Source organism: Trachemys scripta, chromosome 3 (genome assembly GCF_013100865.1).
Source record: "Trachemys scripta elegans isolate TJP31775 chromosome 3, CAS_Tse_1.0, whole genome shotgun sequence".
Taxonomy (NCBI): domain Eukaryota; kingdom Metazoa; phylum Chordata; order Testudines; family Emydidae; genus Trachemys; species Trachemys scripta.
The window spans coordinates 195,133,459-195,146,784 of NC_048300.1; the positions used below are offsets into that span (position 1 = coordinate 195,133,459).

The window sequence follows — 13,326 nt, forward strand, 5'->3', positions numbered from 1 at the left end:
CAAAAGCTTATGCCCAAATAAATCTGTTAATCTTTAAGGTGCCACCAGACTCCTTGTTGTTTTTATAGATACAGATTAACACGGCTACCCCCTGATATAGGAAAATAGTCTAACCACTGAGCTATGGGATATTGTAAGGCCAGCCTCTCTCTATCTCTCCTATTGGACTTTTCCACTGTGTAGAAAAATGACATATTCATTGAGCCCCCACGAGAATGACTCTAGAACTCAGAGATTAAGGCACTGACTTGAGAGGTAGGAGACCCACAGTACAGTCCCTCTGCTCCAATTCATAGGTATACATAGTGGCATAGCTTCAACAGGAAACAGTGAGAGAGACCTGCTCCAGACTATTGCACAGCCTAGTGGTTAGGGCACACTCTGGAAAGTGAGAGATCCAAGTTGAAATCCCTTTCTTCCACAATGTCAGAGACTTCTTGATTCCTGCAAGAGAACTATATAATTATTACCACTAGTATATCATAGCACCTAGGAGTCCCAGTCATGAACCAGGACCCCATGGTGCTAGGCAGTGTACAAACACAGAACAAAAAGTCAGTCCCTGCCCCGATGAGCTTCCAGTCTAAGTATAAGACAACAAATGGGAGTGTACCAGGACACAATGAGACAATATTGTTCAGCAAAATAATGCCTAGAGCCAATCTTTTAGAAAAAGATCCAATCTTGATTTTAAAATTGCCAGTGATGGAGAATCCACCACAACCCGTGGTAAATTGTTCCAATGATTAATTACTCACACTGTTAAAAATTTACACCTTATTTCCAGTTGGAATTTGTCAAGTTTCAACTTTCAGCCATTGGATCGTGCTATACCTTTCTCTGCTAGACTGAAGATCCCACTATCAAATATTTGTTCCCCATGTACGTATTTATAGAGTGTAATCAAATCACCTGTTAACCTTCTCTTTGTTAAGCTAAATAGACTGAGCTCCTGGCTCATGAGTCTTGCCCACATGCTCAGGGTTTAACTGATCGCCATATTTGAGGTTGGGAAGGAATTTTTCTCCAGGGAAGATTGGCAGAGACCCCGGAGGTTTTTCGCTTTCCTCTGCAGTGTGGGGCACGGGTCACTTGCTGGAGGATTCTCTGCACCTTGAGGTCTTTGAACCATGATTTGAGGACTTCAGTAACTCAGATATAGGTTAGGGGTTTGTTACAGGAGTGGGTGGGTGAGATTCTGTGGCCTGCGTTGTGCAGGAGGTCAGACTAGATGATCACAATGGTCCCTTCTGACTTTAAAGTCTATGAGTCTATGAGTCTCACTATAAGGTATGCTTTCTAATCATTTAATCATTCTCGTGGGCTTCTCTGAATCCCCTCTGGACAGAATATTCCAGCAGTGGTCGCACCAGTGCCAGATACAGATGTAAAATAATCTCTCTACTCCTACTCAATATTTCCATTCATACGTGCAAGGATTACATTAGCTGTGTTGGCCACTGCTTCACATTGGCAGTTCATGTTCAGCTGATTATCCACGACAATCCCCAAATCTTTTTCAATCATTGCTTCTCAGGATTGAGTCCCCCATCCTGTAAATATGGCCTACATTCTTTGTTCCTAGATGTGAACATTTATATTAAGCCATATTAAAACGCATACTGTTTGCTTGTGCCCATCTTACTAAGCGATCCAGATTGCTCTGGGTTGGTGACCTATCCTGTTCTTTATTTTCCACTCCCCCAATTTTTGTGCCATCTGCAAACTTTATCGGTTATGATTTTACATTTTCTTCCAGGTCATTAATAAAAATGTTAAATAGCATAGGGCCAAGAAACACACCGGTTCAGTGATTATTCCCTGTTTACAATTACATTTTGAGACCTATCAGTTAGCCAGTTTTTAATCCATTTAATGTGTGCCATGTTCATTTCATCTTTTTGTTTTTAATCAAAATGTCATGTGGTACCAAGTCAAATGCCTTACAGATTTCTAAGTATATTACATCAACACTATTACTTTTATCAACCAAACTTGTAATCTTAACAAAAAAAGATATCAACTTAGTTTGACAGGATCTATTTTCCATAAGCTTGATTGACATTAATTATATTACCCTTCTTTAATTTTTTATTAATTAAGTCTCGTATTGGCCGCTTCACTATCTTGCCCAGGACTGATGTCAAGCTGACTGGCCTAAAATTACCCAAATCAACCTATTTACACTTTTTAAATATTGGAACATTCTTCATTCTTAGCATTCTTCAAGTCTTCTGAAATTTCCCCTGTGTTCCATGACTTATTCAAAACCAGCCTTAACAGTCCAGTGAGCTCCTCAGCCAGCTCTTTTAAAACTCTTCAATAATAGTTATCCAGACCCGCTTATTTAAGAATATCTAACTTTAGTAACTGCTCTTTAACATCCTCCTGAGATACTTTCCTATGTAAGTAGTTGCTGTTGTAATCATCAAGAGGTTATAAGATTGTGAACTGTAGGGGATGCATTCACAAGACAACCTCTCTATCAAGATTCGGTCCACACTAAGAAAACAGCTGAGAACCATTGCTACTACATAACTAGTTCCTATATAGATCCATCAGAATGCAATCTAGGTAAGTGAAAATGCCCCCTTGCAGTGTGATAGAACGTTTGTCTGTTATGTGGAGGCTGAAAAATCCTTGTGACTGATGCCAAGGTTGGAAAACAAAGCCCTGTACTCGTAATGTGGGTGAAAGAGACAGAGAGGCAAAGAAATCTGACACTGGATACTGAAATCTGAATCTGGCCCAAGAAGTATATGAAGTTCACCAGCATAATGGAACTCATAATGGAAGAATAGAGCTTCATCAAGAAATGTTTGACCTTGATAAATCAATTCAAATTGCTGAGATTTAGCAATGGACTTTCCAGTGCAGTTCTGTCTGAGCAGACAATATTATTTCAATAGGCAGAACTCTTGAAAAGGGACCAGAAATAATTCCTTGTAAAATAAAATAAGCTACTATCTACTGTAGAGCTCTTACAGTTTTGATATTCAAGTCAAGTCAAGATTATTCATAGCGACTTGGTCATAGGTCAATGTGCCAAAACCAAAATATATTACAATAACGTAAAACTAATTTAAAAATATTAAAATACATATAAAATAGATTTAAAAGACCATAAACCAAGCAACCCATTGATAATCACTGTGCCACTTGCGCCTTTTCCTTATTTTAGTGGCTGACCATACAAAGAGAACTTCTTTGACATATCAGAAACATGTCGGAGAACAAACTATCAGAGGGGTCGCCGTGTTAGTCTGTATCCACAAAAACAACGAGGAGTCCGGTGGCACCTTAAAGACTAACAGATTTATTTGGGCATAAGCTTTCGTGGGTAAAAAGCGCACTTCTTCAGATGCATGGAGTGAAAATTACAGATACAACCATAAATATACTGGCACATGAAGAGAAGGGAGTTCTTTACAAGTTGAGAACCAGTGTTGAAAAGGCCAATTCAATCAGGGTGGATGTGGTCCACTCCCAATAATTGATGAGAAGGTGTCCAAAACAAACTAGTGTTTTTTGACTGGATGGAATTTTATACTATATCTGAGATGAATACTCTCCAAAACTCATCTGTCTGACAGGCTGATGCTTGTAAAATCATTTAGATTCTTTCTGGCTTCAGAGAAACCATATGGCCTATAAGTGGATACTATTTTGTGGTCCCATTTTCACAGGAAAATGAACACAAAATTTGATATTTTGGGATCTACTGGAGAAAAAAAATTAGTAGCTATTGGCTGTAACAGACTGCATGTTACGTTTCATTTTCCTTAGAAATCTTCTAGAAACTCATCTATGAGAATTACGCCTCTGGCATTCTCGAAGAAGGTTATTTCTTCACCTTTGGCAAACTGTAAGAAGAACTATCAAAATCTTCACCAAATAAAACTGCTCTATAAATGGCATGCTGATCCGATTTTCTGCAGAAATCTCTCGGTCTCCCAGAACTGAACACTTAGATAACCCTGATTCATTTGGCGAATCTTGTATCCGAGCAAAATACGATGCATCTCTTAAAGGAGTTTGTTTTCGCCCCAACCACGCTCCCCATCCCGGATACATTATCCCTACTTATAAACAGCTCTGCTTTGTGCATCTGGATTTTGCACGTGCACACGCATGCGCACACACACACTTAGATATCAACATCTGGCCTGTGGATCCGATTATACTCTGGCTAACTAAGCCAAAGAAAATGAAGAATGTACTCGGAAGCTGAAGGGCCAGCTCCGCAGCTCATGTAAATCACAGAGTTCCATCTAAACCAATGGCGCTATGCTGATTTGCACCAGCTCAAAGATCTGCTTTGAAACATCCACAACGGAAAACAGTTGTCTGAGAAATATTTTCTTTTACTGTAAAGTGCCTACCGCAAGGGGGCCCTGACTCTAATCAGGGCCATTGGACACTATCGTAATCAAATACAAATAATGGTAATAAAGACCTGCACCTAGATATCATAGCTCACTGAGCCCGTGATCCTGCAACTGAATTTACCCAGAGGTGTGCCCAAGGCCATCCAGTTGCAGGATCTAGACCTAAAACAACCACAGGCAGACAGAGGAGGACAGCGGACACACTCAAAAATGCGTTTCATTCTAAGATGCGTTATTGGTTCCAGTACTGTTCCCCATTTGAAAAATGGAGAATTTCTTTAAAATCAGCAGAATCTTTCAAAACAGAATGCATTTTTTAAGTGCAGCAACTGTATAAGGCTAAGGCAGAGCAGACATTTTTTTTATTGGCCAAACCAAGGATTTCTTTCAAGAGTCAAGCTGTAACTTGTGATTTGGAAGCAATACTCATACAACACTCCTTATCGTCTTCCCATAAAGGAAAAATCTAACGACACCATTCTTCAATCTTTCAATTCTCAAAGGATCCCCAATGTAATGGAGACAAATGACTACGGTCTGTGACTCTCTTCAGTGCAGCTCACTGAAACTTTAAAGGGTAGTTCATAGCTCTTATTTTCATCATGAAATTTTCTCCGTGATTTATAGAGTTTTCTGGAGCCGTCACTTATTGCCTTATACTCACAGAAAACTGATATATCGATTGGTCATTTTCCCTTCCCCAATCAATACCTGCTGAGTTAAGACTAATAAAACTCCTTCCTGCAGCTCATCATATAATTATTTAGCAAGAATCATTTGCACTGTGTCACCCATGACTTGATGTCATCACTCACTATAATGATTACATCTACACAGTTTGAAAGTTGCCAAGGGAAATTAAAACTCTAAAGAACACATTATTAAAGGAGGAAAATGGTAATAGGAAGAGAGTTGGGTTACAATGTGGCACTAAGGGTTCCTGATGGACTTCTAGGTTTTGGGTTGCAGGGAGGATACATGAAATACAAAGTAGCCTCTTCAGTGTGTTACAGTACATTAATGAGCTGGCACACATTTAAACTGGATTCTCACACCGTCAGCACTATACAAGGCTTACAGAGCTCTCAGTTCATATGTCTTCCAAGAAGAAGACGTAGGACAAGAGTTTAGGAGCTGGAATAGGATGGAAGAGAAACAAATCTTTCAATTTCAGCCTCATGATTGCACAGGCTGAGAGTATTCACTATCCCAGGACATAATTCTCCACTTCCTTCCCCAGTCAGTAGTCATTTGCACATATGTAAAAGGAGAGCAGTACAGGTGTAGAAGGTTACCAAATCGGAATTGTCCAATCACACAGGGGGAATGTTTTACACCCACTTTGCACTCAGATAAATGACTACACAAGGTGTAAAGAAGTGGTGAATTGGGCCCTTCAATTCTTCCACTTAGCATTGTGGTAGCACTCGCTATTTAACCACGTATCAGGGGGTAGCCGTGTTAGTCTGTATCTACAAAAACAACAAAGAGTCTGGTGGCACCTTAAAGACTAACAGATTTATTTGGGCATAAGCTTTCGTGAGTAAAAACCTCACTTCTTCGGATGCATAGAGTGAAAGCTACAGATGCAGGCATTATATACTGACACATGGAGAGCAGGGAGTTACTTCACAAGTGGAGAATCAGTGTTGACAAGGCCAATTCAATCAGGGTGGATGTAGTCCACTCCCAATAATAGATGAGGAGGTGTCAATTCCAGGAGAGGAAAAGCTGCTTCTGTAGTGAGCCAGCCACTCCCAATCCCTATTCAAGCCCAGATTAATGGTGTTGAATTTGCAAATGAATTTTAGTTCTGCTGTTTCTCTTTGAAGTCTGTTTCTGAAGTTTTTTTGTTCAATGACAGTGACTTTTAAATCTGTGATAGAATGACCAGGGAGATTGAAGTGTTCACTTACTGGCTTGTGTATGTTACCATTCCTGATGTCCGATTTGTGTCCATTTATTCTTTTGCGGAGGGACTGTCCGGTTTGGCCAATGTACATGGCAGAGGGGCATTGCTGGCACATGATGGCATATATGACATTAGTGGATGTGCAGGTGAATGAGCCCCTGATGGTGTGGCTGATGTGGTTGGGTCCTCTGATGCTGTTGCCAGAGTAGATATGGGGACAGTAGGCAACGAGGTTTGCTACAGGGATAGGTTCCTGGATTGGTGTTTCTGTGGTGTGGTGTGTAGTTGCTGGTGAGTATTTGCTTCAGGTTGGGAGGTTGTCTGTAAGCAAGGACTGGCCTGCCTCCCAAGGTCTGTGAGAGTGAGGGATCATTTTCCAGGATAGGTTGTAGGTCGTGGATAATGCGCTGGAGAGGTTTTAGCTGGGGGCTGTATGTGATGGCCAGTGGTGTTCTGTTATTGTCCTTGTTGGGCCTGTCCTGTAGTAGGTGATTTCTGGGTACCCGTCTTGCTCTGTCAATCTGTTTCCTCACTTCCCCAGGTGGGTATTGTAGTTTTACGAATGCTTGATAAAGATCTTGTAGGTGTTTGTCTCTGTCTGAGGGGTTGGAGCAAATTCGGTTGTATCTTAGGGCTTGGCTGTAGACAATGGATCGTATGATGTGTCTTGGATGGAAGCTGGAGGCATGTAGGTATGTATAGCGGTCAGTAGGTTTCCGGTATAGGGTGGTGTTTATGTGACCATCACTTATTTGTACTGTAGTGTCCAGGAAGTGGATCTCTTGTGTGGACTGGTCCAGGCTGAGGTTGATGGTGGGGTGGAAATTGTTGAAGTCCAGGTGGAATTCTTCAAGGGCCTCCTTTCCGTGGGTCCATATGATGAAGATGTCATCAATGTAGCGCAAGTAGAGGAGGGGCACTAGGGGACGAGAGCTGAGGAAGCGTTGTTCTAAGTCAGCCATAAAAATGTTGGCATACTGTGGGGCCATGCGGGTACCCATAGCAGTGCCACTGACTTGAAGGTATAAGTTGTCCCCAAATCTGAAGTGGTTGTGGGTGAGGACAAAGTCACAAAGCTCAGCCACCAGGCTTGCTGTGGCCTCATCAGGGATACTGTTCCTGACAGCTTGTAGTCCATCCTCATGTGGAATATTGGTATAAAGTGCTTCTACATCCATGGTGGCCAGGATGGTGTTTTCAGGAAGAACGTCAATGCACTGTAGTTTCCTCAGGAAGTCGGTGGTGTCTCGAAGATAGCTGGGAGTGCTGGTAGCATAGGGTCTGAGGAGAGTGTCCAAATAGCCAGATAATCCTGCTGTCAGAGTACCAATGCCTGAGATGATGGGGCGTCCAGGGTTTCCGGGTTTATGGATCTTGGGTAGCAGATAGAATACCCCTGGTCGGGGTTCTGGGGGTGTGTCCATGTAGATTTGTTCCCGTACTGTAGCTGGGAGTTTCTTGAGCAGATGGTGTAGTTTCTTTTGGTATTCCTCAGTAGGATCAGAGGATAGTGGCCTGTAGAATGTGGTCTTGGAGAGTTGCCTGGCAGCCTCCTGTTCATAATCTGACCTGTTCATTATGACTACAGCACCTCCTTTGTCAGCCCCTTTGATGATAATGTCAGAGTTGTTTCTGAGGCTGTGGATGGCATTGCGTTCTGTACGGCTGAGCTTATGGGACAAGTGATGTTGTTTGTCCACAATTTCAGCCTGTGCACGTCTGCGGAAACACTCTATGTAGAGGTCCAGTATTTAACCAGATATCCTCTCATGGTGGAGAGTTCAAATTACTACATTTATTTATTGGTTTATTTTAGAAAGCAAATGCTCAGTTGTTCTGAACAGTTTATTTAATTCAGCCATTCCATAACCTCGAGAAGCAACGCTCTTGCATGAATGCTGTGCAGATTCTTGATCAAGCCTCAAGATTTCCTGGCTCCTGATGAAATATTAAAGCAAAAGCGCTGGGGCCTGAGCTTGCCGACTGACAGATATAAATGAATGTCCCTGATGACAGTCAGTGCACTGCTCACTGTACATAACACCACCAGAAGTCTGTTATGAAATTAACCCTTTGCTTAAAGCCACAGACATGTCCATAAGGGATGATGGAGGCAGGGCTGAACATGTCCCCTTAATATTTTAGAGAAGACATTTTGTTTCCTTGCCAACTTTTGCCCAAGGTCCATTTTTCATATAAAGACCCAAATCCTGAGTGAGAGCAGGGAACAGAGATTCTTAAAGTCTTTCTGGCTGCCATGAAAGTCCCATATGCTTTATACTTACAATAGGCTGGGGCAGTGTGATGGGGTCTAGAAGCCTCACACTGGAGAAGAAGGTTAAGGAGCTGCTCTAGGCCCAGGCAGCTCTGCCCTGCCACACCTGCAAGGTATGCACAGGCTGGAGGAGGAGCTTAAAAGGGGAGTGGGGTAGCTCACTTGCAGACGGCTGGTGGAGGTAAGCAGACTTATGCTCTTGGGCTCTGTGAAAGGATCACTATTGGCAGCCCAGCTGCTGGGGCTCCTGACTACCGATGGTCTACCCGACCTGCGGAGGGACAAGGGCTCTGGACAGTAAACTTATTCTTCTGTTTATTTTATTTACATGTCTTGCCTCTTCCCTCTTGTGTGGGGAGGCTAGAAAGAAGTGATCCAGGGAGGCAGCTGCGAAGCACTCCATGGTTCAGGAGTTAGCCGCACACCTTTGGGCAGTGGATTGGAACCTGGTGGAGAGGGTGGGCCTGAGTTCCCCTACCTACGCCGATGGAGCTGGAGAGGAAAAGTTTATCCCTGACACCAGAGACCCAGGACTAGGAAGACCCCATATCCCAGAGAGCCCCTTGCTCAACAGTGGAACTAGCCTTTGGTGGAATCTTTATGTATCCTGGAAGGGGTGGACAGAACTTGTGGCCCAACTGGAGGGTCAAGTCACAGAAGGGGACAGGTCACTGCATAGCAGGGATGGTGTCAACAGAGGGCAACAAGCCAAAAGAGTACTTGCCACTCCTTTGCCTGTCCATTATGTGGCAGGTAAACTATGGGGAAAAGTTTTGAGATGGACTGTACTTGGAGACAAGCTCTGAAGAGGGCTGTGCTGGGGGAAAGCTTTAACTGGTTATATTTTCTCCTATTGTTATTTATTTTGTCTTGGTTTTGTCTATATTGCATATACTAGGGAAATGTGGTCTAGATGAAATTACTATAAGGTGGATGCACAACTGGTTGAAAGACCATACTCAAAGAGTAGTTATCAATCGTTTGCTGTCAAAGTGGGAGGATGTATCTAATGGAGTCCCACTGGGGTCGGTCCTGGGTTGGGTACTAGTCAATATTTTCATTGATGCCTTGGATAATGGAGTGGAAAGTATGCTTATAAAATATGCAGATGATACCAAACTCCAAAGCACTGCAAGTACTTTGAGAGACAGGATTAGAATTCAAATTGACCTTGATAAATTGGAGAATTGATCTGAATTCAACAAGATGAAATTCAACAAAGATGAGTGCAAAGTACTTCACTTATGAAGGAAAAATCAAATGTACAACTGCAAAATGGGGAATAGGCTAGGTGGTAGCACTGCTGAAAAGGATCTGAGGGTTATAGTGGATCACAAATTGAATATGAGTCGCAATATGATGCAGTTGTGAAAAGGGCTAATAATGTTTTAGGGTGTATTAACTGGAGTGTCGTAGGTAAGACATGAGAGGTAATTGTCACACTCTACTCAGCACTGGTGAGGCCTCACTGGGAGTACTGTATCCAGCTCTGAATGCCTCACTCTAGGAAAGATGTGGACAAATTGGAGAGAATCCAGAGGACAATGACAATAATAAAAGATTTAGAAAACCTATGTGGAAAGGTTAAAAAAAAAAGGTGGCACCTTTAATCTTAGACAAGACAATTGAGTGGGGACCTGATAACAGTCTTCAAATATTTTAAGGGCAGTTATTAAGAGGACGGTGATCAATTGTTCTCCCATGTTCACTGAAAGTGGGACAAGAAGTAATGGGCTTTATCTAGATTTAGGTTAGATAGTAGCAAAATCTTTCTAACTATAAGGATAGTTAAGCTCTGGAATAGCCTTTCAAAGGAGGCTGTGAAAACCCCATCACTGGAGGTTTTTAAGAACAGGTTAGGCAAACACCTGTCAGGCTTACTGCCTCAGCACAGGTGGCTGGACTTGATGACTTCTGGAGGTTTAATGTTACCATGGAACAAGCAATGGCAGATATTGTGTCTGATGCGCTTTTTTACCCGAATTCGCCATTGGAAACTCCGACAGGACAAACCTGTGATAGAGCCAGCAAAATATTGGAAAAGTATAACGGAGCACAACCTATTAATACTAGGAAGGAGGCTCGTGGTGTACTTGTGCTCTGTTTGATGAAGTGTAGGAACGCCGGAGCTCAGGAAGCAGTGGAAGCTTCACAATGTTGCTGGAGTGGTGAATAATGTGGGAACACTTTGTGGTTGGTTAGCTCAAAACCAGTCTGCAAAACAAGAGGACCGGGATCATCTACATGTTTCTAATGGACATAAGGAAAAACTGGACATTACTGATAATTCAACAGCAAGGGAATTTGTCCAAAAATGTGATTCATTGTGTTACTTTTGTAAGTGCTTAATTAGAATTTCAGAGCATTAGTGCAATATTAGGTACCATTACTGAATGTTTTTGCACAGTTTTTACTTTATATTAGTGCTGTATCAATATAAACTATTGAAATGTCACCCTGAATGACTAGCTGCACATAATTTGATATTGTAAATTTGCATTTATTTTACAAGCCACCCTACATACAACAGCCTTGTAAGCCTTTATGGTGTAAGGATGTTAATTGCTATTCCAAACAAGTGTACCTTCAAACACCTTCTCTGTGAGACTGTTTGACACAGGATCGGTTATTACTACAGCAAAGGCTAAATTTGATGCAATTTCCTTGTAGGCTGGTACAGTCCCATGTAGGTGTCATAGACCCTTCACATGCACATCCCCACAGTCCGTCCCTGTGGGCCGGTACAAGGCTAGATTGTATACATTTGGGATTTTGTAAAGTTATTGTCAGTGACTTTGTGAAACTGAGAAGATACAGAATGGGGTTTTCAAAAGCACTCAGTGTTGGTCTAACTCTGTCCCCATTGAAATCAGAGTCTTACCACTGACTACACTAGAAGCAGAATTCATAGATTCATAGACTCTAGGACTGGATGGGACCTCGAGAGGTCATCGAGTCCAGTCCCCTGCCCGCATGGCAGGACCAAATACTGTCTAGACCATCCCGGATAGACATTTATCTAACCTACTCTTAAATAGAGATGGAGATTCCACAACCTCCCTAGGCAATTTATTCCAGTGTTTAACCACCCTGACAGTTAGGAACTTTTTCCTAATGTCCAACCTACACCTCCCTTGCTGCAGTTTAAGCCCATTAGGCCAGCACTGAATGATTTTGAAAATCCCATCTGTTAATTGTTTTTAAATTCCAATGATGGACCATTTAGTCTAGAATGCAGCATTTTAGAAGAACTGTTTAGTTCTTAAAATGTAGAACTCCTTTTTCTTTATAGTAGGTTTTAACCCTAATCTAGAACACTGATGCCCATTCTGCCATCTCTCCCCCTACTTTTAATTGGGGGTTGCCCATATGATTACTAAAATGCAAGGGGGGGTGGGCGCCAGGGAGAGGCACAGTACCACAGGTATCTCTCCTTGGCTACTACCTAAGTCTCGGACCTTCACTCCACAAAGCCAGCCCTGCTTTGTATGTCAGGGACCGTGTGAGTTTTTCCAACCACTCCACCTGCACCAAGCCCTGCACTGGATCTGGGGCAAGGAGAATCAGAAGGGACCAATGGAGAGTAATCCTTCCCCGATCCCAGAGTGACAGCGAGGGAGGCTGCAGCTGTGATGTTCAATGATCTTTCAGTGAATAAGGCGCTTGAAAGCGATCGGCTTTATTCTGTAACCAGTTGCAGGGAGGGCGGAACTTTGCTGTGAATGGGGGTGTGGGGTAGGAGGGGGGAGTGAGGGTAGCTACTGAGATGCGACAGGTGGGGAGGGTAGCATGCTCCAGGCTGTGAAGGGAGGTTCTGACAGTTCCTACCTGATCCTGGGCTGTGGTGGGCGCTCAGCAACTCTAGATCCCACTCTCACCTCTGCACCCACCACCCTACCATGCAAATGCAAGTTTATGCAGTAGCAGAGCCCCCACAATATATCCATTGTGTGGGGTGCTAGCTCCCACTGCTCGCCCCTTCCCAGTTCCACCACCCTGACTGGTTCCAATTCACTGTGTATAACATGAGCTTCTGCTACACCCCACGCAGACGCTCCATCTGGGAAGCTCAGCTTTGAAAGGTATAGTCCCCAATCAACAGCAGTTTTATGTGTGTTTGTGGTGAATGGGAACAAGATGAGTGATGCCCCATGAAGCCATGTAGTGATGAATCCACACTGTCCTAACTCTTCTGGCATATCCAGGCCCCTCTTTCCATTGTCTGCAATGCAGGGATATGAGGGGAGCCTCCTAGAGGCATGGGTCCACTGCATCTAGGTGATGTCCCCCTGTACAAGCTCTAGAAGCTTGTTTCCTTCATAACTGCACAGCAGAGGGAAGAACTTTGTCCCAACAAAGGAGATGGGGGAGGGGACTTTATAGGTATGTGGGGAGTATCTGAGTAGCTGCTGGTGGTGTTTGTATTATAATTATTATTTTAAGTAGCTCCGTTTCCTTAAGAAGAGGTGCTAATCTTCAGCTGATGTGCTCCACTTCTGCTGCTGGAATTAATTTCCACTGAAAAAATAATTATAATGCTTAAACATTCTATGGCTACTAAGGTGGAATGGATTGAATTGCTTCTCAAGACAGTAAAAATATCTGATCGTAAAACTGGAAAGGCTGAATGGAGACTTTCTTTGAAGAGTGCCCCACTTCTGCTTTATTCTGTATTAATTCACACAGATAGAACATGTATTTTTGCACTCTCTTTGACCTTTGTGTGAAGTGTATGAATATACTTTAGCCCA

The 13,326-nt window shown here is 42.8% G+C and overlaps 1 protein-coding gene across 1 annotated transcript in view; it reads right to left on the reverse strand.

Moving 5' to 3' along the window:
- The window catches only part of MSRA (methionine sulfoxide reductase A), a 441,610-nt gene that overhangs the window by 152,760 nt on the left and 275,524 nt on the right, over positions 1–13,326 (reverse strand). The gene's annotated exons all lie outside the window — the stretch shown is intronic.